Genomic DNA, 25,886 nt, shown 5'->3' with positions numbered 1-25,886 from the left:
ATGCTTACCATGTACTTAGCATTAATTATTCTAAATACTTTTTGTATCTTTAATTTAATTCACACAACTATTGTGTGGTAGGTGCTATGATTCCTTCCATTTTATAGAAGAGAAAATTCTCCCTAAATTAAGAAATGTGCCCAAGATCATACCACTAGAAAGAGATGGAGCAAGTTTCAAATTCAGACAGTCTACCTCAGATCCTAACCTCTTGCCATTACACAATTCCAGCAGAAGGCCGACCACAGACTCTTAAAAATGACACAATTTTTATAAACATAGAAAAAGAAGACTATAATACATTTGGGCACAAATAGCTACAAAGAGCAAGGCATCAGGAGGATACTCCCAGGTTCTGGGGCAAGTTTCTTTCAACTGTAAGTTCCCTAGCATGTAAGTGAATACAAGATTTCATTCTTTGATGTTTTCAGATAACTAGTTGGAATCATGAAATTCCTCAGGAAATGGTTGTGATGCATGGTAGTTATCATTGGTCATAATAGTGATCTTAACAGAGGGCTTGAATGGTTATGAGCAAGACATTATCCAATAGGAATGGTAATGTGTAGACTGAAGGGCAAGAAACCATGTTAGTCCAGATAAAAAGGATGATGGCAGGTTAGTTAGATAAACAGTCTGTTTTCTCCATGGTCCTGAAAACTTGCCATTAAAGAAACTTAAGGATTAGCAAAAGTCATGTTAACCATAATAGCTGCAATTTTAAGAATTCCTAGTGCGATGTCCTATGCCAAGGAGTTACTATAATCTATAACACTTCTAAAAAAAAAAAAAAGTGAGTGACAGAGACCCCAAAGAATTATTAGCTACTAATTTCTGGACTGAAAAGGCGGCATAATGAATCACCCAAAAATCAATTTGAAAACATCTGCAGAAGAACAGGTCACTGGCATTGTTATGAACTGGTCTGGACTGATCTAATCTTCTTCTGTGACAGAATGGCAGGGCCAACTTGATGGAAGAGAAATAATGGATGTAATCTATCTTGACTTCTGCAGTGTAGACCTTGGCTGATATGACATACTCATTAATGATCTTAGTGGGATATTCTGCATCAATATTCTCCTCACTGTGCTCTGACATAGGTTTCCATTGGTCCCTGAGGCTCTGGGTGGTTTATTCCTATACTAGAGGCCTGATGCATGAAATCCGTGCAAGGAGCTTGGCCCTCACAGCTACAGTGGCTTGCCTTGACCCTGGCAGCCCCGGCTTCATCTGGAAGGTCGTTCGGCTACCCAGTCTAATTAGCATACTACTTTTTAAATTAGCATATTACGTAATTAGCTTTTATCATTTTAGATTCATGAGGGAAGACATGGAGACCAAAAAAATATCTTATATTTGATCAAGCTGTACCCTCTGCAGGAGGGTCTTACTCTATCTCAGAAACAGACTCGTAGATACAGAGAACAGATTGACGGTTGCCAGATGGGAGGGAGGTTGGGAGACTGGTGAGAAAGGTGAAGGGATGAAGAAGTACAGATTGGTAGTGACAAAATAGTCATGAGGATGCAAAGTACAACATAGGGAATATAGTCAATAGTATTGTAATATGATAACTATATATGGTGCTAAGTGAGTACTGGAAATATTAGGGGGAGCACTATAAAGTATATGATTGTCTAACCTAAAAGTAATATAAAATAATATTGAATTTAAGCTATAATTGGGAAAAAAATAAAGCAATTAAAATCTCACTGAGTAGCCTGTCCTAGTTATGCCTATTTTTTTTAAAAACTAGGTTTTCTTTTTTAAAAAAATATATTTTATTGATATTTTTTACAGAGAAGGAGGGAGAGGGATAGAAAGCTAGAAATATCGACCAGCTGCCTCCTGCACACCCCCTACTGGGGATGTGCCCACAACCAAGGTACATGCCCTTGACGGAATCAAACCCGGGACCTTTCAGTCCACAGGCTGATGCTCTATCCACCGAGCCAAATCGGTTTCGGCTAGTTACGCCTATTTTTAAGCCTCTATTTTTTTTTTTTCTGGTAGACAGTAGGTGCTGCTTACTAAATGTGAACCAAGATGGACTCTTTTAGGTTTGAAATTTAAAAGCCTCCAATTAATCAAAGAATCTTTATGATTATTATCATCTTTGCAAGTTAAAACATCTTTGGTAAGAGGCTTTGACTGTGGACATCCTGCTGCTGTACCCCAATGGGAAGATCCTCCTCCATATAAGTTCCTCTTACACAGTGGGGCATGCCTCCAACCACTTAGCGCCTCTGCTCCCAGGCGTGGGAACACCTGATGGCAGGAAAGCCCAAAGAGCACAAGCAGAGGTTGCCTTGCTTGGATTTGGTCCTCCTTCCCTTCCTCTTCCACGTGATTTCCCTGGACTTCTTTCCCATGGATTTGCCTGGGACTGGAAATTGACATTTCTGGGAAAAGGCTAGCATTTTTGGTCCTCCTGTGCTTCCAGAGAATGAGCTGCAGAGAGTCCTAGAAGTGTCGTGGAGAAGTCAGTCCTTGGGATTCTCAAGCAACTATTTTAAGAATCAGAACTAGGGCATCCTGGAATCAGCATCTGAAAATATAAGGTTTTTTTTTCTTACTCTAACTTAACTCTCTTCTTATTTAGCATTCTTTCAGGCATTGAGGAGGGGGGTCTATGCTTCTCAGGAGGAGGTCACTGTGGTGAGGGTGAATACTATGTCCAACCAAGAAGACCTGCAGTTACAGGAGCAGGTGTTGGGTGCTTTGAGTTACCTAAGTTGACCAGAAGGCCAGTGGTGAGGTCCTTGCCCAAAGCAGAGGCAGCAGCAGAAGCAAGACTGGGACAGAGTGGATTCAGTTAGAATTGCTAAGCCAGGGGTCAGGAAGGACAGACACAGAGGAAGGGAGAGCATTCTGAAATGCACTTCAAGGGCTGGAGGATGAGAAGGGCTGCCCTTGGCAGGAGGATGACTCTGAGATCTTAAATATTGATGTGTGCCCTTCTCCTTCCTCCCGACCCCATACTGACTACAGGGCTTTCAAAGCACATTCATTTTGAGTTTTGAGAACTAATACACAAGATTGAGAAAAACTAATATTTTTTAAATACTTTAGCAGGAAGTAGTTGATATGAAATCCTGATGAATCTGGTCTTTCAAGTACAAATTCATACAATAATGAGAAGGCCAAAAGTACAAACACACCTTTTGGTGTGCTTTTATTGGTCAGCTAAGAATTCAGCTCCCAGCTCCCCATTCTGCTAGTTAGCTCAAACCCAGAGCCGATCTGCTGCTGTTTGACGTGGGGATGCACACACCAGGTCTGAAGCCTTGCAGATGAGCTGGGGAGGAATTTCAGACTAACCATCCATGTCCCTTTAGCACTGCCAACCTGCTCCCCTGACGACAGGGAAACTCACTAGGAGACCAGGGGGATGATGATGTCATAACTTTTTAAAACTTAGAATAACTTTTATTTATTATTTTTATTACTAGAGGCCCAGTGCATGAAATTCATACACTCAAGGTGGGGGTTGGGGTTCTTCAGCCTGGCCTGTGCCCTCTCTCAGCCTGGGAGCCCTCAGAGGGTGTCCCACTGCAGCAGAGGTGGGAGAGGCTCCCACCACCACACCTGGGCTTGCCAGCTGAGAGCTGGTCTTCTGGCTGAGCGGCACTCAACATGTGGAAGCACACTGACCACCAGGGGGCATCTCCTTCATTGAGTGTCTTCCCCCTGATGGTCAGTGCACATCATAGTGACAGGTCATTCTGCCATTTGGTCGATTTGCACATTAGCCTTTTATTATATAGAATTTGTACTCCTCACCCAAGGACATGCTCAGAGAGAGCAAGAGAGAGAGAGAATGAGAGAAAGTGAGAGATGAGTCAGTTGCCTTCCATACATGCCCTAACTAGGGATCAAACCCAAACCTAGATGTGTGTCCTGGCTGGGAATTGACCTGCACTACTAGCAACATTTTGGTGCACAGGACAACAATCAACTAACTAAGCCATTCCAATCAGGCAAAACTTATAATAACTTTTAAAGTAATCACCTTAGAGTAGGGCGCAGAGAATAATAGCTGGTTACACGGAAAAGGCTCTTCTACTGAGTGGCTCTGTAGCCTTGGGCAGATACTTAACTTCTCAACACCTGAGCTACAACAATGTTCAAAGAGAATAAGACAGCACCTTCCTCAACATATGGCTGTGAAGGTTAAAGGAGACAAGTGTTGTTAAGAGCTTGGTACAATGCTTGGTTCTTAGTAAGTTCTCAATAAACATTACTGTTCCTAATCGTGGAGGGTCACTGAAGGGTTGAATACTTGTAAATGCTTTCAAAATAGCATATAATATAATAGAGGAAAAGAGAGGAGGAGAAATAAATGTTTTACTTGAGAATCTGATGCCTGTACCATCCCAATGAGAGAAATTGAGGACAGTGACGTTTGGTCCTAATCAGTATTCAAACATACTGAGGTTTATGGAAATAAAAATGTATACGCACTTTGAAATAAATGAACTATCACTTCAGCTTTCAGGAGATTTTTGGGAGACGTGTTGAAGTGAAGAGGAATGCAGATTTTCTAAGTAACCTCACCAGTGAAGGTTTCTTAAGTCCCTGATGCTCTGAAAAAGAAAATTGAGTAGCATCGAAGCTCTCTATCGAGATCAAGAGCTATTTTCTTCAGAAAAAGAGAGTAGTCAAAATGACATTTTTACATTAGTCCATTAAAATGGAAAACGTTGGTTGACATGCTCACTCTTTGTCTTTGAAGCCTTTTGTATTTTCAGCCTAAAATCCGAAGGTTGGGGTGTGTCTCTCCCTGTGTCAGGGGCTCCTCCTGCAGCAGGTCACTGCAGACCAGCCTCTTCCCTGGAGAGCACTAGCTTTTTTTCCAGGGGTGCTTGTAGTTGAACATGCAAGAGTTTAAAATGTTTATGTAGTTATTTTTAACTTTTTGTTTTGAAAAAATTACAGATTCACATAAAGTTGCAAAGATAGTAAGAGGGAGGTTCAGTTTCCCACTCTCTCCCAATGATTATACTGGATGTATCTTACTATAATAATAGCAAAACAATAGACTTACTTTAATGATACATTCCAGAAGAAAGCTCAGAATACTTTCCATCTACACACATGAGTGCGTACACATGCATTAACGCGCGCACGCGCATTTACACACACACATACAAACACACACACACACACACACACACTGATGCACACACACACATACACACACACATGCTCATCAGCTATTTCATCTACCAGCTTCAGCCTGGAGGCAATTTGAATCGATAGCAGCCTATTCACTAGAAGGGAAGGAGGCTGGGATGCCTGTAATAGTGACAGCTGTCCTGCCTGAAACCAGGTCAAGCTCAGGAGGTAGAGACAAATGGAAGAATAATCTGTGGTCCCAACCTAGACCTGTGTTTCAAAGCCTCCATATCCATGACCAGACCAAAAAACCTGACCTATTGGAAGAACATTTATATGACACATAGATTATTTTCCATTATCCCATTACATTATCAGAGAGAAAAAGACATAATACTAAGCACTCTAGCTCTTAAGAAGTTTGGGTTCTTAAATTCCATTGGAAAATAAAGTACAAACACAGTATTTCTCAGTCTACTTGTATTAAGTCTGCATTATCTTTAACATGAGCACAGTGCTCTGGGAGGAGGAAATATTTTTAGGTCGTGCTTTGAAAGCATAATCATGAATAAAAGTAATCTGGGGCTACGGTTGGCTAGAGGCGATGGGATGACAGGCCACACAGTCTTGGCAGGCATCACTAATCAAGTATGGCATCATTTCCCATTGAACTAAGATACCATTTTCACATAAAGCTTCAGGCAGCCACGACTAGCTGACTATACTCAACATTAGAAACTGGGGTTATTGGTGGTAAAGGAAGATTTCCCCCCAAAATCTGTTTTAAAACAATTTGATGGAACTGAAGGATGAAGATTGAACAAAAGAGAACAGTCAAGTATTTCATGAATAGATTACAGCTTTATTAGTAATCTTAGAATGTTTGTTCATAATACACCCCCAGCACCTGATATAATAGTATATGTCATAGAATTAGTGCTCAATGAATTTGAATTTTTTGCTGAATGAATGAACAGTTAGTTTTTGGTTTTTCTTTCTTAACCATCAAAAGATAACACAGAGGAAAGCCAGTTGGCTCTCTGAAGCAGATTTTTACGAAGAGTAGATCCTTAAGGGTAAGGTAGAGTGTGGGATTGTTTCTTAGCTCTCTATGTCCATAAGTATAATTCTATTGTTTGTAGTTTCTAGTACCATTGTCCTCCCAGTTACAAAACTTTGGAATCTTTTGGTTGATCTTCCTCCTCCACATAATCAATTAGAGTCTAGGTCTTCCTTCACAATAAATCTTATTTTCATCCTTTCAAATCGAGTATCTTTACCTGCACTGAAATTGTACCACATGATTCCCTAATTGTTACATTCTCTTCTTAACATTTCAATAAGCTTGACCTTCTATTTGCTTAAAATTATTCTGTGTCCTATTAAAACATAAATACCGTAAAACAAATTTGTTTTCTTTTATTATTATAAAGGAATTTAAAGTATTGTATAAATTTTAATGAATAATTATGAAAAAATACAATGCAAATTATTATTTTTCCCATCAACCAGAAATGATCAATGTTAGCATGACAGTTTATATTCTAAGATAATTTTTTATTTGCTAATATTTTCCTTTCACAAAACCAATATTATGCATATTCCTCTTAATATACTTTACCCTTCTTAAAATATATTAAACCTTTTTAATAATATTTTGTTCAGTAACATTATTGTCTAGATGGTATTTCATGTTATGGACAGTGAATAGCTTATTACCCATTCCTGACAGACACTTTCTTACATGGTTAGAAACACAAAATAAATGCTGCTGTGATACTATTACAATGAGTAAATTGTTCAATGAGTACCTTAGAAAAACTTCTAAAATATTATTTTCATGACTTAAACATTATAGACAAAAACATTACAATTTTATGTATATATATATATATATATATATAGTCAGAGAAGCATATCAATTTAAACTCCCACCAGCAAATATAAGCAATTGGCATTTTAGTCACTGAAAAACAAGTTAGATACAATTAAACAAAGAATTGCTGATCTGGAAGATAAATTTGAGGTAATCACTTAAAATATAGGATGCAGGAAAAAATATAGACACTATTGAAGAGGGGATAAAGGATATAAAAAATAGAATTAGAAGTTCATAATCTAATGAAAGTTTATAACAATTCAAAAATGAAAATAGTGAATAGGTAAGATCCAAAGATGCAGTGCCAAACATTTTCCAGAATCAATGAAAAATATGAATCATCAGAATGAAAAATCAAAATGAGTTCTGAATAGGATAAAGTTAAATCTCAAAACAGTGAAATAAAAAAAAATGTTAAAAATAACCAGAGATAAGACAATTTACCTTCAATGAAATAAAAAGTAGAATAACTGTGGACATGCCAACAGACAAAACATAGATTAATAAAAATGGAATTATATATTCAAAGCTTTGAGGGAAATTAGATTCTATACTTAGCATAATTATTATTCAAATGTGAGGTTACAATTTTTTTTCAGACAAAAATTGTGAGACTATTGCCTAAAGTTTTTGGTGTATTTATTTATTTACTTATTTTTTATCAAAAGTAAAGAAAAAAAATGAGGAGTAAAAGTATTTCAGAAAAAAATATTGAACTTAGAAATTCGGTATTCATGTTTGTAAATATTGGGTGATTGAAACAATAATGATAATGATTACCTTTGGAAGTTAATAAGCAAAATAGAACTAAAATACCCAACATCAACATTTTAAAAGAGAGAAGAGCAGTTTGAATTAAAAGTGTCGGAAGACTGTAATGTTCAGGTTAGTCAACATATTACTTAAATTAAACTTTTAAATTCAAGTTGATAAATTTAAAATTGCAATATAACCCCTAGAGTAAGTGAAATAGAAGGTAACTTAGAAAGTATAGGAAAAAACAATATAAATAAAACAATATAAATCTTCTAAATTTAAATTTATCATATTTTAGGACCAAGTAATTTTACCATAGAAAATGTGGATGCTAACATAATTGAATAAATACATAAATAAATAAATAAATAAGCAAGCTACACAAGATTTTTTCATGACAACACTGAATTAGTGAAAAAATCTCAAAATTAAGTGAATACTCTGGTTTATTCATAAAATGAAATATTATACACAAATAAAATAAGTGAACTATATATCTACAAATGGTAACATAGCTAAGTAGCTGGAATATCGAGTAAAAAGGTAAGCTGTAAAGAAAATGTAGGGTATGATACTATTTTTTGTATAATTTTCAGGCAGAACAGTTCTGTGTCCTACATATGGCATACAAAAACTGAAGTATAAAATATGAAAGAGAATGTATTTTATAGCTTCAGAATATAAGCTCCCACTGAGAATAGAGTGAAATAATTGGATAGAGCTTTAGCTATATAAAATGCTTCACTTAAGAAAAAATACCAATTTGAAGAAAGTATGGTAATATTTGTTAAATATGGTTTGGGAGATCTCTGCATATCTTATATATTATTTTTCTTTGCTGTATATTTTAATCAATTCCGTTTTTAAAATGACATTTAAAGGAAAGTCTTTTTTTCATATCCAAAGTAAATAAGGTAAATGTTTTTAAGCAGTTTGCTTGAAATAGTTTGCTGCTCAAAAACAACTTAGCCAAAACTTACACACTAAAAGCAAATGATATCCTTTTTAAACTATTTTGGCTAAAGACTAAGCACATTTTCTAATGCTACTCCAATTGTTCAAAAACAATCTTAGAAGCTATCTTTTTTAAATTTCCCAAAGCACTTTGGTATGATGAAGTTACCATGAGAACAATATTGTTTTATTTTCAGATGGCATGCATATTTCATGAACATTTCCTGTCCAATCACTGTTTCTGAGTTGTGGTCAGGCAGTGCACAGACACTTAGCACCCAGTGGTGAGCATGCCAGTCCTACCCTCACAGGGCTTACTGTCCAGGAGTCTCCACATACTTTCATTCTGGACATGAAGTTCAGCGTAAAAAGTGAACTACAAACCACTAATAGCATCATGCATGAGAAAATAACAGATGTGTATAGACATGAAATAGTCCAAAAACCCAAAGAATAATAGGAAAGAAATCTTAAGGTATATAAAGATTTCAATAGTAGAATTAAACAAAACAAAAATAAAATATGGCCTAAAGGGTTTATAAGTCAGAAAGAGGCTTTAGATAGACAAACATTCAGACCAAGAGAAAAACATCTAGAAAGTCCATCCTACGGAGAGATTCTAAGTGGTAGCAGTAGCTAGGGCACAGTGCAGAATAACACAACATATGCAGTGCCATTAAAGGGCATCGGGGAGAAACACAGCAGGAGGACTGAGAATGATCAGAAAGAAAGATGATCTGCCATGATCACTTCCCAATTCTACCTCGATGAAATGGCAGGTATGTGACCCAGCAGTTGCAAATGCCATTTACTTCGCACCAACCCAGCCGTCTAATTCCAGTGATGTATGCTGAATTCTTTGCCATCTGCAGAGCTCAGGAGGACTGATTCCCCACACTTCCTTCACAGAACGCATCAGCACAGTATCCTTCAGATCTGGCTGCTGGAAAGCTTGGCCGCCCAGCACATGATGGAGTGTCCTTCCTGTGACAGAAAGAAAACTATTGCAAATTCAGGGTCTGGGAATTTATTCCAAAACAAGATGGAAATGGCTTCTGTGAAAGCAGTATAATGAATGTTATGGTAGATCTCAAATAGTACAACTTGTCCTTTGTGTATCCCCCAAAGAATCTGCAATGAAATTGTAGGGTGTTCCAGATAAACGCCCCGGAGCACACAGGACAGTGATGAAGGGTGTGGGCCCTGACTGGGACACAGCTGGGCTTGAACCCTGCCTAGGCAGCTTGGCAAGGATGCAGCCCTGAGATCACTCTCCACTCTGAGCCTCAGTGTCCCCGTCTGTTAAATATGGCAAGGATGTCTCCTTGTACCCATCAGTTTTAGGGAAGTATTATAGATTGGGTAAGTCAACGCCTTAGCACTACTCAGCCAGAGTCGGTGCTCAGTCTTTGCTCGCCAGGGCTTCCCGAAGGCAGGGCCGTCGTGGGTGATGGAACTGTGTTGTGGAGGTGAACAGTGATCACCGTCACATTGTCCTACATGCCTCGCCTGGCTGCGACAGTCTGGCTCTGGGCAGCTCCAGAGACTTCCCTGACCTTCAGCGGACACCTGGTCCCTCGGCCTCAAGCTCAAGGTTAAGCTTTATTTCATATTTGTATTTAGCTCATACTGCCTTCTCATCACCATGGCCAAGTACCCTTGCACTTAGCACGTAGAGCTGAAGCTGACAAAATTATCATGCGACAGGAGCAGTCTTCAGAATGGCACTGCATCATAGATTACTGAATGATAAATGAACAATAATTACTAATGATTAAACTTATAATTGGCTCCCCAAAAAACCCCGTGCTTCTATTTCTGCAATAGACACATGTCCCACAGTGGAAAAAAGGGCACCCCTTCCCCTCCCTGCTTGGGCAGTATCGGAATGGAGTTAGAGCCAAGTCACTCATTCCACTCTATACTCGGTTGTCACCCCGTGTGTGTTTATCTCACAGAAAGCAGTCTCTTGTCCCCAATAAAAAAGAGAATTGGGGAAAGAACATGTGGCAAGTACAGTTTCAGAAAGACAGAAAGAGAATTGGAGCTTCCTATTTGCCCAGATGCCAGCCATCTGCACACCTACAGCGGAACCTCGTTTCTTATGTCACAACTGTTTTCCTTAAAATAAGGTGGCAGGTTACTGTTACTTCAGCAGCTCCGAGAAAGAACAGGGTGCAGGTTTTACCATGAAGGCAAACATATCCGACTGAGACTATAGATTGAACAGGCAGTCAATAATGGCAATGAGTCATCTACACAGAAGAAGCGCTGCCCTCCTGGCCACCCAGCCTCCACATTCTCTTTCCTGAATGGAACACAGCGGAGGGAGCATGTTAACTGAGTGGCATGCCATGATAAGAAGAGATCACTCAGTACTAAATGGAAAAGCAGAAAGCGAGCCTTATGTGGCTGAATCTCAGCCCTCGTTGCAGTTAGCACAAGCCGAGCGTCATTTCTGAAAAATGTCCTGTATCTGAGGTTCACTCCCAAAGTTTCTGATCCCGAGTGATTTTAGAGGGAAGTGAGGAGTGAGAACCAGTCCTAATTCCTCTTAGAATACACCTTTCGTTAGTATTAACCGACTGATTCATGAGCAAATGGGAATTTTTTTCAATAGGTTATAAAAAGGGACTTTCCTTTTTGAATATAAAGAAAAACATCTATGCATTCTACAATCATGAGGGACAAAGAGCTTTGAAGGATAAATTTTACCCCAAATAAGTCTTATTTTTGTGGACAAAAGAGTGCAGAGATGTGGGGGAGAGAGTTAGCCTTAATATTAAAACCTATGGAGGCTTTTTAAAGAGCAGGCTTGTGGCATTGTCTCTCCCCACCCTCAATGGCCATATTAAACTTCCTGCAGTCCCAGCACGTGTATGACTGTGAACCCCAGACAGCTCACTCGCTCTCCATTTACCTGTGTTCCTGGCACCTGACCGGAGTCCTGCCTAGATCTCCCCTAGGATTCTAAAATCCTAGTGTCAGATGAGAGAAGCCAGGAGGTTGCTGTTCCCCCAAGAGACAGCTGGCACCTCACCCCATTTGTTCTTAGATTCAACTCACATCCCATATCACCGGGTCTCCGGGTGCCTGGAGTCACATGGCCTGCTACTGCTGGACTTTTGACTGAGGTCAAGAGGGCCGAGAGTCTCTGGCATTTCCGAAGTGTTTGGTCTAAGCACAGTCTGTATGAATTCATCTTTGACCAATGGTTCCTGGGCTCCAGGTCAATGTTTATGTGTGCCCCCCCATATTTTATTAACTTCTTAAATGGATTATGAGATAATCAGATGAGTCACAGATTGAACTTTGCACTCTCCACTGAACTTTAAGAGAACTCTCAGTCATTTTTGGTGAAGGTTTACCTACTGGAGGAGATAAAGCCTGTTGTTTCCAAACTCATTGCAGACTCCTGAGATCTGATTTGCTAACCTATCAGGCCCTTCAACCTCTCTCTGGAAGGGTGTGGGATGTCTTTCTTGGGCTCACCATTAGCTATCAGCTGACTGGCCATTTGCCTCTCAAGACGAGACTCTGTTGTCCTTGTAATTAAGACCATGTGCTCTTCTCATGCCTATTTGAGGGCTCACGGAGATGATGTGAATGTATGCAAACAGATCTTTAGCCTCATCTCACCAATGCCCTGCTGGCCGAGGCCTCATGTAATTGACTAGGGAAGTACAATGCCTATGTCGGGCCTTTAATCTACAAACATGCTGTAGCTTTATTTAATGAAAGACTGTTCCATGCTGGGGTACCAATAAAATATGAATTATAGGTAAACTTCTCATCAGAGTTAAGTTCTTTATGTTTTAAAAATATGAATCCTATCTTCAGGATAGCTTCCATTTTCAAAGAGGAGTCTTTTCAGATGACTCTTCAAGCTGCAGGTATTCTCAAATGCCCAGAGGAAGTGAGTAGCTGTTGCATCCTATGCAGAACTATGGGTTCAAAAATCAGTACTGAGACTTTCCATTTCAGCTCAGCAGGGCCACCCGCGTGACATTTCCATGGAATAGAATCAACTTACAGCAAATTAGCAAACTATGCCACAAATGGAAATATTCCATTGAATATTTATAAGGAATAAAAAATTAAAGGTATATTGAAAAGGGAATGGCTCTTTATTGTTGAAATGTATAACGCTTCCAGCTAATAGTTTAACACTCAGGCTGATGGGGAAGGGGAGAGTAGTTAACATTTTATGAGTAACTGTGCGATGCTGTTTGTTATTATTGAAGGGAAATAGAAAAGGAAACGCCCCCAAGTGCACTTTGTTCATTTAGATTTCCAGCGACAGAGATATCTGGGGTGTCGGGAGTCGAATGGAAAGAGCACTGAAGTAGGAGTCTGGGAACCTGGGTTTGACCAGTGCCACTTGGCCTTCATGTCCCTCTCTGTTAAGTAAAAGGAGAGTTGTGCTAGCAGGTTCTCTCCTGTGTCTTGGTCACACACCAAGCCTCTTCCTCAAAGATTCTGATTTAGTAGGTCTGGGGTTAGATCTCACAGGGCAGCATTCAGCTGAGGTTAAACTAAAATATGGATCCACACTGAAAGGACCAGTGGGGCTTAGTACAGGAGAGAAAAGGAGAGGAGCTGGAAACCATGAAAATGGACATGCCATATTCAAAGGTGGAGCAAGGAGCACCCTTGAGCCCACGTCACAGAATACACAGGGTCTATAGTGTGCATTTCTGAAAATGAGATACACTGTGATTGGAAAGTTTCTGATGCGATTTTGGGGCACCTACAAATAGTTTGGTGCCCTTTGCAACAAGGGTATCTCTGCTCAATTTTAAATGTCACAATTCCCTGGTTAAATCACATTTGAAAGCTATTTTAATTACCTATCTCACACTGTATTAGAAGCTGCTGACTCTGTATTTTCTCCCTATATCTATATCTGCTCATGCCACTGCCATCCTGCCTGTCGCCCAGTCCAATCATGACCTCGCTTGTCAATTCCTTTACGTTTCACTTTGTATTTATCTCAGTGTTTATCTCCACTCCCAGGTCCCAATCTCAGCCATCTGATGATTTCCATGGCCCTTCCTCCAGCCTCCAGCTTCTTTTTCCCTTCAGTGCATTCTATAGTGCTGGCCAAATAACTTCCCTGGTTTACAGTTCTCATCCTGTTATTTGCTTTCACAGAATTATACTTTTGACTATTTCTATGTAATGACATCAAATTTTTTTAGCCAGAGTCAGAAGGCTCTTGGTATTTGAATTCAATATAACATTATAAATTATTCTATTCTATTTGTCTGTTCAGATCCTGTGACTGAGCCAAGGTGCTTGTGCCTATATCATGTTCATGAGCCCATACTTCCCTTATCTGATTTGGTGTACTTGTTCACATAAGTTGTTGAATCTCTATCCATATTCATTTATTGAAAAAAAATACTAGAATAAAATGATGTCATCCTATTTTCTAGTATAATGATTTCAATTTTATATAGTATTTTCTCTTTTCCTTTTGTATATATGAAAGTATTTTCATAAAAAGTCTTTATGTATATTCGTGCATTAATAACTATAATCCCTTTCCATTTGGCCACACAATCTTTGTAGTTTTCATTTTAATAGATGAAGAATTTCCCACCCAGAAGATGTGCCATGATTCAGTTAACCATTCTTTTATCTATGGTTAGACATTTTGGTTGTTGCTAATCTCCGTCTACTGTAAATAATGATGTAATCAATAGTTCTATGTATAACATCCTCCTTTGGTTTTATTACCTTTGGATAACTTTCTAAAAGTGAATCAAGCCAAAGTTATAATATTGTTATGGTTTTTTGATTTACATTGTCAAACTGTTTTCCAAAAAGATTATATCAATTTTCATGGCCACCAATAATAATGAATATACTATTTTTACTACAAATCATTGACTCAAAAAAACTATACCTTTTTACTACATAAATATTTATATTTTTTAGTGTTAGAAAATACACACTTTTAATATTTTGTTCATTAAATTTCTTCTTATGTAAACTGTCTGTAATTTTCTGGCTAAAGTTATAAATTTCAATAGGTCATGCGCCCTGTCAGTCTTCCTTTTCACTCTGTAGTTCAGCTCAGCACTGTTCCCAGGCAGAGATAGCACTCAGTGTATGTTTGTGCTGCTACTGGACAATTATTTTTTGAGGCCTTGTATGTTTTCATACAAGGCCTCATTTGCGCTTTCTAAATACTGTGAGCATTAACCCTTTTTCATAAAGTAAATACTTTTCCTTCTTTAGTTTAACATTATCCTAGAAGGAAGAAAATTGGGGTAGGAACAAATGCTATTGTCTTTTTGCATCCTTATACTGCTGTAAGACCTAAAAGTTGTGCTGTGTAGAGAAAAGAACATACACATTGAAATTTGTGTTTATTTTTCTGTTTTATCTCGAAGCTTAGGGGATAAACGCTTGCTGTTTTTCATGGCCCATTCTAAAGCACCTTTCCCAGGATTTTGCCTGTGTGTTAGACTATGTCCCCCAACCACCGTCACCAATGGCTGGTAACTGGGGCTCTGGGTTTGGAACCCACAGGGAACTTCAGCTCTGCTCCTGGGTGTGGGACCATTTTCACTCAGGCAAAAGGGATTTAAGTTAATCCAGCTAACACTTGGAGATTTCGGATTGTCAACATTGCTATTTTTGCCATAAAGCTCTGTTCCAGCTATAACAGAGCTTTTGCCACAGTCCCATGCTGGGAAACCTGATGTTTTAATATGATTATTTTGATAGAGAGATGTTTTAATAGGGATATTTTGATAAGACTGAGAAAAACAAATCATTACATTTTAGGTTTATTTCAACTACCAGGAGAAATCACGCACCCAATACTCTCAACCCATCCATAAGCCCCCCTCTACCTGCCTGTCACCTCACTGAGCTCCTGTTTCCCATCTCTGGGCATCACAGAAAAATAAAAATAATAATTAGATTAAAAACCCAGCTTTGTCATTGCCTGTTATAGACATAGGAATTAGATTTCTGTTTTCATCTTTTGTTTAAAATATTTTTAATAGATTTTAGAGGAGAAAGAAGAGAGGAGAAATAGAAACATTAAGGATGAGAGAGAATCTTTGACCGGTTGCCTCCCGCACAGCCTTCATTGGGGATCAAACCCACAACCAGGCAAGTGCCCTGACCGGGAGCTGAACCTGTAACTTCCTTGTGCATAAGTTGATGCTCAACCACTGAGCAACACCAGCCAGGCTATGTTTTCACATTTTAAGTCTTTTCAGTATCATAACCCACGTGGGTCTAAAAAGGCTCTTCTTATACTTCTCAGTGTCCCCTCCATCAAGCTTACCTGGTGCTGGTTACCTGCCTGTGCATTCCATTAGTACCCACCCCTGAGTTCCTGTCATAGGGACATTTCCACCTGACATTTTCAGCCTCTCTGTTGGGACCTTCCTTGATACTTGTTCCATTGTCTATGTTCATTGTCATTTCTCACTTTTTCCTGATGCACCGGGATAGCTGTGTTTTAGCCAATCCCAACCTGAGACATGGGCCCCTCTTTCTGGAAGCTCTCCTTGTAATTGCTCCATAATTTCACCCCTATCCACCCCCCAGGGAGCCCCACCACATCATTTAATTCTTCTTCTTCTCTACCACCATGGCACTGGCCCAATTTATGTTATAGTGGTTATTTTCATGATGGCCTAGCTCATCTCTAGTAGACTGCAAAGTCCTGGGAAGGAAAAGCCATGCTACTGTGTATTTATATTTTTCTCAGACCCATTGACTCCCATATGCTTTCACACACAAAAACTTTTTTGAAATAATACACTAAATGTGTCCCACTATCCTCTTGACTTCCGTTTTGTACCTCTAACCCCTCTGCTTCAGTCAAATATAGCTATGAGGTACTACTGGATTTTAATTTAGATTGTGTCTTCAACAGGGAAAGAAAAAACAAAACAGCCCCCTTTCTAGTTCTGTACGATATAGAAACAGTAATGGTGTTTCTTATGGTTCTTCCCAGGCATCTTACATTTTGCTTCTCCATCAGCCATTCTCCCACCTAACCTTGGAGCCGTCTCCCCATTTGACATTTCTTCCCCTACCCACACTGTTAGGTTTCATGTATCAGCCCAGTCCCACTTATTTATTCCTTTGCTCCCTGAACTGAGTAAGTGTATGTAGATGCATAACAAAACAAACATCAGGAGGATAGTGCTGGTGAGTAAGGATTTTGGTTATTTCTGGTTTGTTTGTTTTGAATTTTTAAATTTTTGTTTTGTTTATAGAGGTGGCTGTAAATTTGCATTGATCTGTTCACACTGCCTCATCCTTTTACTCTAATTGGGAAATTTGCAAAAATATCTGGGAAGAAATAAGATGGCATGTCTTGCTCATAGGATAGGGAAAGACAACTGGGAAAACAACAAATAAATAACTTGGCTTCATCATCCCAAAGTTGAAAACACCATCATCTCCACCAAGACAAATTCTTATCCATAATATCACATCTGTTTTATGTATTTCAGAGAAGCAAACAATGCACAACCTAGCATGTTTATCTCTGTTATATATTTATCAGGGATTCAGATATATAATAATCTTGTATTTGCTGTGCTCACATAATGTGCACATAAGCATTAGATATTATTATTTGTTGTCTGAAAATGTTGGTGCTGCTGATTTGGTTGCTATCAGCGATATCACCAAAGCTATTAGATGAAAATAAACATTGTCATTGTTTTCTTCATGCCATGCACACAGCCCACACAGACAAGGAAATGGGGAGACCTTACAAAATATAGGCATATTGTTCTATAACCTCTACCCACGTTGGACAAATGTTCATTAAAATCTCTTAAAAGTGACAGACATATATTCCCAATGCTATCAAAATGAGGCAACTCCTTCATAGTGAAACAAATATTTAGATAAGTGAGCAAAACAAAAACAGCTGCAGAGTTGACAGAGATTTAGTTTGACCAGAATATTCACCCTTGGTCTCCAGGGACATGTTTCAAGGAAAACAACAATTCTGCACTGCCTTCCTCCTCACAAATGCTTGTGTGGTCTTGAACTCTTTATTGTGTCTTGCTGAGAAGGAAGGTTTAATGTCAATAGGAAGGCTAGCACTAGCCCCCGGGAGTGAGTTCCAATTGCAAAGGCAAACTTGAACAGAAAAAAAACTCAGAGCCAAAACTTCGTATATATCAAATTCTTCCATAGACATAAAACCTTCATCCACTTCGTATTGGGCTCTTAAATTCTCTTAAGTTGTGTACTACTTATTGTGGCCTATTATACCAGGTGGGTCAAAAGTAAGTTTACAGTTGTAAGTAGACTAAACAGAGTTTATTCTTATATTATTATTTATTAACTAGAGGCCTGATGCATGAAATTCGTGAAAGGGGCTCGGCCCTTGCAGTCCTGATTTCATCCAGAAGGTCATCCAGAGGAGTCCAGAAGGTCCTTCGGTCTAATTAGCATATTACACTTTTATTATTATAGATTATTGTATTATTTTCCATAGGAAAAACTGTACACCTACTTTTGCCTTACCCTGTATATTTGTTGAGCAGTTCGTAGTGTATTATAAGGCCTTTTAAAATATTTTTATCTCCTCTGACTTCCCAAATACACACTATAAGATAAGCTGGTAGAATCATCAGCCTACTGACGAGAGGGAAGCTGAGAATATGAGTGTTGGAGCAACAAGCAGGAGGATAGATCAGAGGACAATGGCAGAGCTGGAGTGCAAGCCACATCTCTGCCTCCTGACACCTGCCCGCTCCTTCAACTCTGATTGCATTGCTTCATGCTAGATAAATGCATAACGAGTTTGACCCCGTCTGCCTCAAAAACTGAACTCAACATGGAGACTGTGACACTCTCCCCATCGTAGAGCAATGGTTTCTTCTTTTGCTGAATGAGTTTCCTTAGGAATTAACATTTATATCCTCCCAATAAGGCTCTCCAGGGTGCATATTACGGGCGAGCAATGATATGCCTTTGCAGTTAATGGCACTCAGTGAAAACTACCAGGGCATGTCATTATTAGGTCATAATACCCACCCTGGAGTGTCTTACAGCTTAATTGTTCCCTCTTCCATTCCAGAAACCAGCCAAAGACATATTTTACTAATGTTTCTGCTTTGTTAATGAGTTCAGAATGGATGAGCACATGTGTTCTGCCTGTCTGTCTATCAAGCAAGTATCCAGGAATACATTCTGGTCACATCATCCACCATCACAGCTTGCATATTTTGCTGCAAAAAAAGAAGTTTGCCATGGCTCTGATACTTCTGAAAGTGAAGATTTAGTATACAACGTCTGTCTAAATATTCAGACAATGAAAACTCATCATACTTCCCCTTCTGCCAATGTCCTTAGCATTTATAGCCTGATTATCATCTGTTTTTCTGCTGAAAATCTGCATTATGAGAGTTATATTTTAATCTGGACGAGAATCCACAATAGACCATTCCCAGTCTTTAGAAAATATAGTTAGTTATCTTTTAATAAGCATTTAAACTTAAGTTCTTTCTTACCTACATTCACCAAGCCTCTTCAATCAGAATAGGATTCAGGTTCTAATTCTTCTCCCATACAGTCATACTTCCCTTGTGACAACATCTATAATAATAAAAGCATAATATGCTAATTAGACCGGACATCCTTCCTGATGATCTTCTGGAGGAAGCCAGGGCTGCCAGGGAAGTCCGGGTCCTGGGTGCCAGAGGGAAGCTGGTGCCAGCAGACAGGGAAAGGAAGGCCTGCTCTTGCATGAGTTTTATGCATCCGGCCTCTAGTTTTAAATAACAAGCAAAGACTGAGGAGGTATAAGAAGAAATGACGGACCCAGGTGTGTGTGTATGGTTCTAAAATATGGCTGCCTAGCAATAGCAGGCATTGGCTATTCGATTAAGCATGACATCTCAACCCATTACAAGGTGAGGGTCGTTAGCTTCCTTCACAGTTGTATGTAGTAATGACTGAAGAGTGTAAGAAGCAGTCCCCACCACTACTTAGGAAGTGCTTGGGGAAGGTAGGACATTGGAAGCTCCAGGTCAATGAAACAAATGTAGCTTGGGAGCTGTCTAAGGGAAACATCTCTAGGAAAGTTTGTGAAAGGAAATGGACTTTGAATGGCCTTGTTAATATTATAATATAACAAGTAATGAGATTGACTTAATATTTTAAGACTTCCCACAAAGCCCAGTTTCTAGATGGTCTCACTGGTTAATTCTAACAAACATTTAAAGAAGAATTAATACTAATTCTTTACCAGCTCTTCCAAAATACAGAAATGGAGGGAATATTTCTCAACTCATTCTATGAGACATTATGACCCTGATGCTAAAAACAGACCTCACAAGAAAACTACAAACCAAATTTCCCTTATCAACATAGAGGCAAAATTCATCATGAAAGTACTACTAAACTAAATCCAGCAACATGTAGAAAACATTACACACCATGACCAAGTGGGATACATCTAAAACATATTTCAAAATTGGATTATCATCTGGAAAACAATGCTGTAATATAGTATAATAACAAACTAAAGGACAAAAGAAAATCATGATCATCTTGATAGATTTAGAAAAGTGTGACAAAATTCAATACCCCAAAATGATAAAACCACTCAAGGAACTAGAAACTACAGAGAATTTACTCAATTTGATAAAGACTATTTACAAAACAAAACAAAACCCTACTGTTAGTATAGTATGCAGTGACAAAAGATTGAATGATTAAGTGAATAAGATACTTATTCACTTTTCTACTCAACATCTCAATATAAGTTATAGGCAGGGCAATTAGACAAGAAAAGAAAAATATCTAGATTGGAAAGAAGAGGTAAAACTATCTCCATCCATAGATGCTTGTTCATTTATATAGAATACCCTAAGGAGTACTTGAAAAGCATACTAGAAGTAATAAGTTTAGAAAGGTTAAGGATGCAAGATCAATATACAAAATAATTGTACTTTTATATGTTGGCAATAAACAATTCAAAAATAATATTAAGAAAACAATGTCATTTACAATAGTTCCAAAATAATGAAATATTTAAGAATACATTTAATTTAAAAAGTGAAATATTTATAGCTTTATAAAGTACAGAACATTGTTGAAAGGAATTGAAAAAATCTAGATAAAATACATGTTTATGAATTGTAAGATTTAATATTAAATTAACCTACAGTTTTAACACAATTTATATTAAAATACCAGATGCCTTTTTTTTTTTGCAAAAATTGACAAGCAATTTATGAGATGCAAATAGAAATGCAAGAAAGCCAAAATATCCAAAGCAATTTTGAAGAAAAGAACAAAGTTTAAGGACTCATGTTTTCCAATTTCAAAACTTACTAGAAAGCAGCTGGAATCAAGATACTGTAGAACTGGTATAAAAATAGACATATATGATAAATTATGAAACAACATTGGAAAGCCAGAAATAAGTGAATATCCACACAATGGAATATTATTGTATTATCAGCACCTCAATAAAAAAATGAAGTACTGATACCAATTGCAACATGGATGAACCTTAAAAATATGCTAAGTGATAGAAGTCAGTCACAGAATCACATATACAGTAATAGAATCGGATTTGTATGAAATGCCCAGAATTGGCAAATTTACAGAGACAGAAACTAGATTAGAGACTGCCTAGGCTAGAGAGAATACACTATGAGAGTGTCTGCTAATGGGCACTTTACAATGCTTCTTTTGGATAAAAAGATTTGAACATTAGATTCTGGTGATGGTATGATGATGGTACGCATCTCTGCACATATTCAAACTATTGATTTGCACACTTTAAATTGGTGAATATTATGGCATATGACTTATATTTCAATAAAGTTGTTTTTACAACAACAAAACTGAAGAGTTTAATAAAATGAAAGCACAGACTATCGGAAGTATAGAGGCCTAGAAATAATCAGGTCAAGTGAGAACAGAAAGTAGGAATTTATATTAAGAAGAATGGTAAGAATTGTTTCCAAGTCAAATCTGAAATATATTTGTGGTTTGGCAAGAAGCCATATCTTTCTTTTGCAAACCGAACAAAATAAAAGACGATAAAAAAGATTTAGGAAACAAATAGTTGTAAATAAAAGACAATGATCAGAATATGTAGAAAACTAAGAAGTGTCATAATGTTAAGTACCTTGGTATTTGGAATACCTTTATTCAAAACGCTAAGCCTAGTGACCTAAGATTTTAGTTTCCTATAAGTGACCTAACATGGGTATACAACAAATTGTATTTGTATAATTATGTTATTAAAACTTTGTTCATTATATCAGTTTTCAGTTCATAGGATAATCCCATAGACAAGACACAGAAGACTTATATGTACAGACTAAATGTGACTATAAAATGTGATGTTATGGATTTCAATCTCTTTTTGTCTCAAATGGTAGTGAATCAAGAGACTCCATTAAGTTTATAGATGAGGAATCAGGAGAAAAATTATAATATTCAAAATCTAGAAGTAAGCAAAAGAAGAAATAATTATTTTTACTACAAAAGTTAAGAAGGGAGTTTGAAAATGAGAACCTTACTTGTTGCCTAGAGTTTATAAAACAACAAATATAAGGTTAAATATATTATTTAGCATTATAAAGTTTAAAGAATATGAACAAAAACTTAAAAATAATTGTGTCTAAAAATGGTGACTGTGGTGAAAGTTGAGTGTATTGTTCATTTATTGAGTGGATATAACATTAGAAGTTCTAGTGTGTTGCTTTTTGGAAAGTATAAGTATTAGCAACAATATAAAAAAATCTAGAAAACCATGAGGATTTATTTAAAAGCAAACAAAAGCAACATAGACGTCATTAGAAACCGATAGGTGATGCAATCTGTCTTCTACACCCCTTTTATAATTTGAGTTCTAACCATCACATTTTCTTTTTAGTAGGAACACGAACAAGGTACACTCTCAGGTGGTCTGGGGCCTTATTCGAGCATTTCCTTAGGACTGTGCCACACAGTGGTGAGGTCCCAATGTCCAGGGCTTCAGGCATCCTGGCAGCACGTTCAGGAAAGCAATATGAAGCCACCATGGGGGGCTCCAGGCTGTCTCCGAAGCAGCCCACAGAGAATTTTTCTTTCATTGAGATTCTCTGCTCTTCAAGGTTATCCGTTCAGCCACCAACTGCACTGAACCCTTTTATCTTCCCCACTTCACAGTTATAAAATATTTGCAATTATACAATATGCTAATTATGAGATGTCTACAAACAGCTTAATCGATTGAATGCGTTTTATTATTTCTAGCCTAAACATTACGGACTCCCATGAAGTCTTGGAGATCGGGAAATTATTCTAGACTGTAAAACTGCTGCCATACCAGTCAGGAGTTTTATTTGGATTTATGAGGCTTTCTATATTACTTGGCGAGCAAAGTTTGGGAAAAACAACAGAAACAAAGAGCATCCTGGAGTCACCTTGTGAAGCTTGATGGGTTCCCACGAATTGCAGAGCAGGGAGGCCATGTCCAGTCCTGGGGGGTAGAGGGGCTGAGGACGGGTCTGGCCACACAGTGCGCATGCCACCTCCCCTGTCCCCCAGGTGGGCTGAAGGGACTGTGGGGCTCTGGCAGCAGGCACAGGAGTGGCCGGACCCACCTGAGGGCAGGACTGGCTGCACCGCGTGCCTACCACCACCACCCCTGCAGAGCTGAAAGGACTGGGGGACTCTGGTGGGGATGAGGCGTCTGGGCGTTGCCATCTTATGGCTATGGGCACTTCCATCTTTGTGATGGTGTCATGGTCAATTTGCATATTCCCTCTTTATTAGATAGGATGATGTATATATCTTTGTTGAGAAACAAAGAAAAAAATATTTTTTTCATTTCCATCAGGACCTTCATGGTGTACCACATTGACCATCCAAAAATAGAGCAAGAGTGGAAGTGCTCTGCCATATTTATACTTCAATGTGTTCAGCAAGAACACACATTCCCAAACATACCAGTACCCACCCCCTAATTAGTTATTATTATGTCCAAATTTTTATAAAGTCTTTTAAACCACTGGGTATTAACCCCTACCCACCAGGCCACCCCTACACTCATGACTTAATTTTTAACAACTGAGTAGTCTTTGGAAAAAAAGTATTACCTCAAAACCTCTTCAAACAAGGCTGGTTTGGGATCCTTCTAATGACCATCTCAATAAAATGTTCACATAGAGTTGAGTTGTTTGGAATTTTGTGTGTGATACAGCCAGACTGTTTGTGATTCGTGTTCACATGTATGGCATTTCTTCCTTAAATTTCTTGCTCTAAGAGACATGGCCACGTTAGAATGTTGTTGAAGATCAACATATTCCAACACATGGAATAAAATGGGAATGTTTAGATTTATTCTGGGTAGTGATTAAGTGGGACATTTTTCTAAATTAATTCATTTATGCCATATAGTGAAAGTAGTATAAATTTAAAAAATTAAGAAGCCTATGTAATATGTAGTAGGCCAGAATTTGAATTGGACATGATAGAAGAGGAGAAAGAAATAACTCCAGCCGAAGCCTGTTTGGCTCAGTGGTAGAGCGTCGGTCTGCGGACTGAAAGATCCCAGGTTCGATTCCGGTCAAGGGCATGTACATTGGTTGCAGGCACATCCCCGGTAGAGGTTGTGCAAGAGGCAGCTGGCCAATGTTTCTCTCTCATCGACGTTTCTAGCTCTCTATCTCTCTCCCTTCCTCTCTGTTAAAAATCAATAAAATATATTTTAAAAAAAGAAAAAAGAAATAACTCCTGTTAAGTTGTGGAAACCTAGGACCAGAACTCAAATAGGAGAAGGGTCCATGCCTCGGAAAAGACAATCATAGTGAAGGCATTTTTTAAAGAAGCTAATAAAAATGAAAATAGCAGATCATCTAATGCTCAATAAAAAGAGTACCTTTCGAACATACTTTTAGTAAGCTTCTAAATTTATTTAGAAAGAAATTTCAATAGTATACTTGAGAAACACAAAATTAGGCTGACTTTGAAAGTTCCTTTCAACACTGGATCTCCATTTTGTTGGAAGGAGGTGTTTTCAGGAACAAATTCTTGCCACATTTTCTGAAAATTTGCATATGGTGGAATAGAACCATGGCTATAATAACTACCCTAGAATTTCACTCTGCATTTACATGCATAAAATAAGAAAGATGTGTGAATGTGATTATTTAAAACTATCTTTGTCTCAGCTAGGAACCAGGTTAATAGGCCTGGTCAAAGAAATGAAAATATCAATACATCTTTGCAATATCTTATTTTATTTCAGCAACAAAACCATTCTTCTGTTGCAGAAAGAGTCACATACCTCATGATTGAGTTTTGTGTTTTTATTAACACTGGAAAATATTTTTGAAATGTTTCAAGTTTTTAGAATGCTATGTTGGACTTAAAGAAAAGAGAGTTGCCTAAAAAAAAATATAACTATAATACCTGAAAGAAAAGTAGAATGACAACAAACCAATTAAATGTGGAAAAGGGGGTGAGGCAATAAATATTAATATCATAAAAATTGTCTTTAAAAAATAGTGCTATCACAGATGGTGTTGTAAGAGATCTTTAGTTATAGTCACTTGTTTGTTTGTTTTTAAAATTATATATATATTGCTTTTGAGAGAGAGAGTAAAGAAAAGGGAAAGAGAAAAACATTGATCAGCTGCCTTCTTCATGATTACTATTGGGGATTGAGCCCACATCCCAGGCATGTGCCCTGAACTACACCCAACTGAGCCATACCAGCCAGAGCCATAATCACTCCATTTTTGTTCTTAATGTGATTCCAAAAGAAATGTGTTAATTCTAGAGGTGTAATTAGTTGAACTTAAAAAGCTGTGTTAATGTAGCCCACAAATAAATGAGCCTGAAATGGTTAAACAACAAAACACTAGGGAGCAATGTTCAGATTTTAGGTGCATCCTGCCATACTCATATTATTTGTGATTAATTGTCTATAGTTTTCTTTTTATAGTGTATAATGAGATTTCAATCATTCTGTTGTCATTATAAAATCCTAAATTTAAATGCTTATTAATGCACATGGGCTCAATTGATTTCAAGGGATAATTATTCTTAACAAGCTAGTGTCCAAAACGATATAAAGCAGATCATTATTAGAAGAGAAAAACAGAAAAATAATAAACCTGAAGACATTCATCTTCATTATTAATGAAGAGTCATATGAAAACAAAAA

Source organism: Pipistrellus kuhlii, unplaced genomic scaffold (genome assembly GCF_014108245.1).
Source record: "Pipistrellus kuhlii isolate mPipKuh1 unplaced genomic scaffold, mPipKuh1.p scaffold_m20_p_5, whole genome shotgun sequence".
NCBI lineage: Eukaryota > Metazoa > Chordata > Mammalia > Chiroptera > Vespertilionidae > Pipistrellus > Pipistrellus kuhlii.
This window is presented reverse-complemented; position numbering follows the sequence as displayed.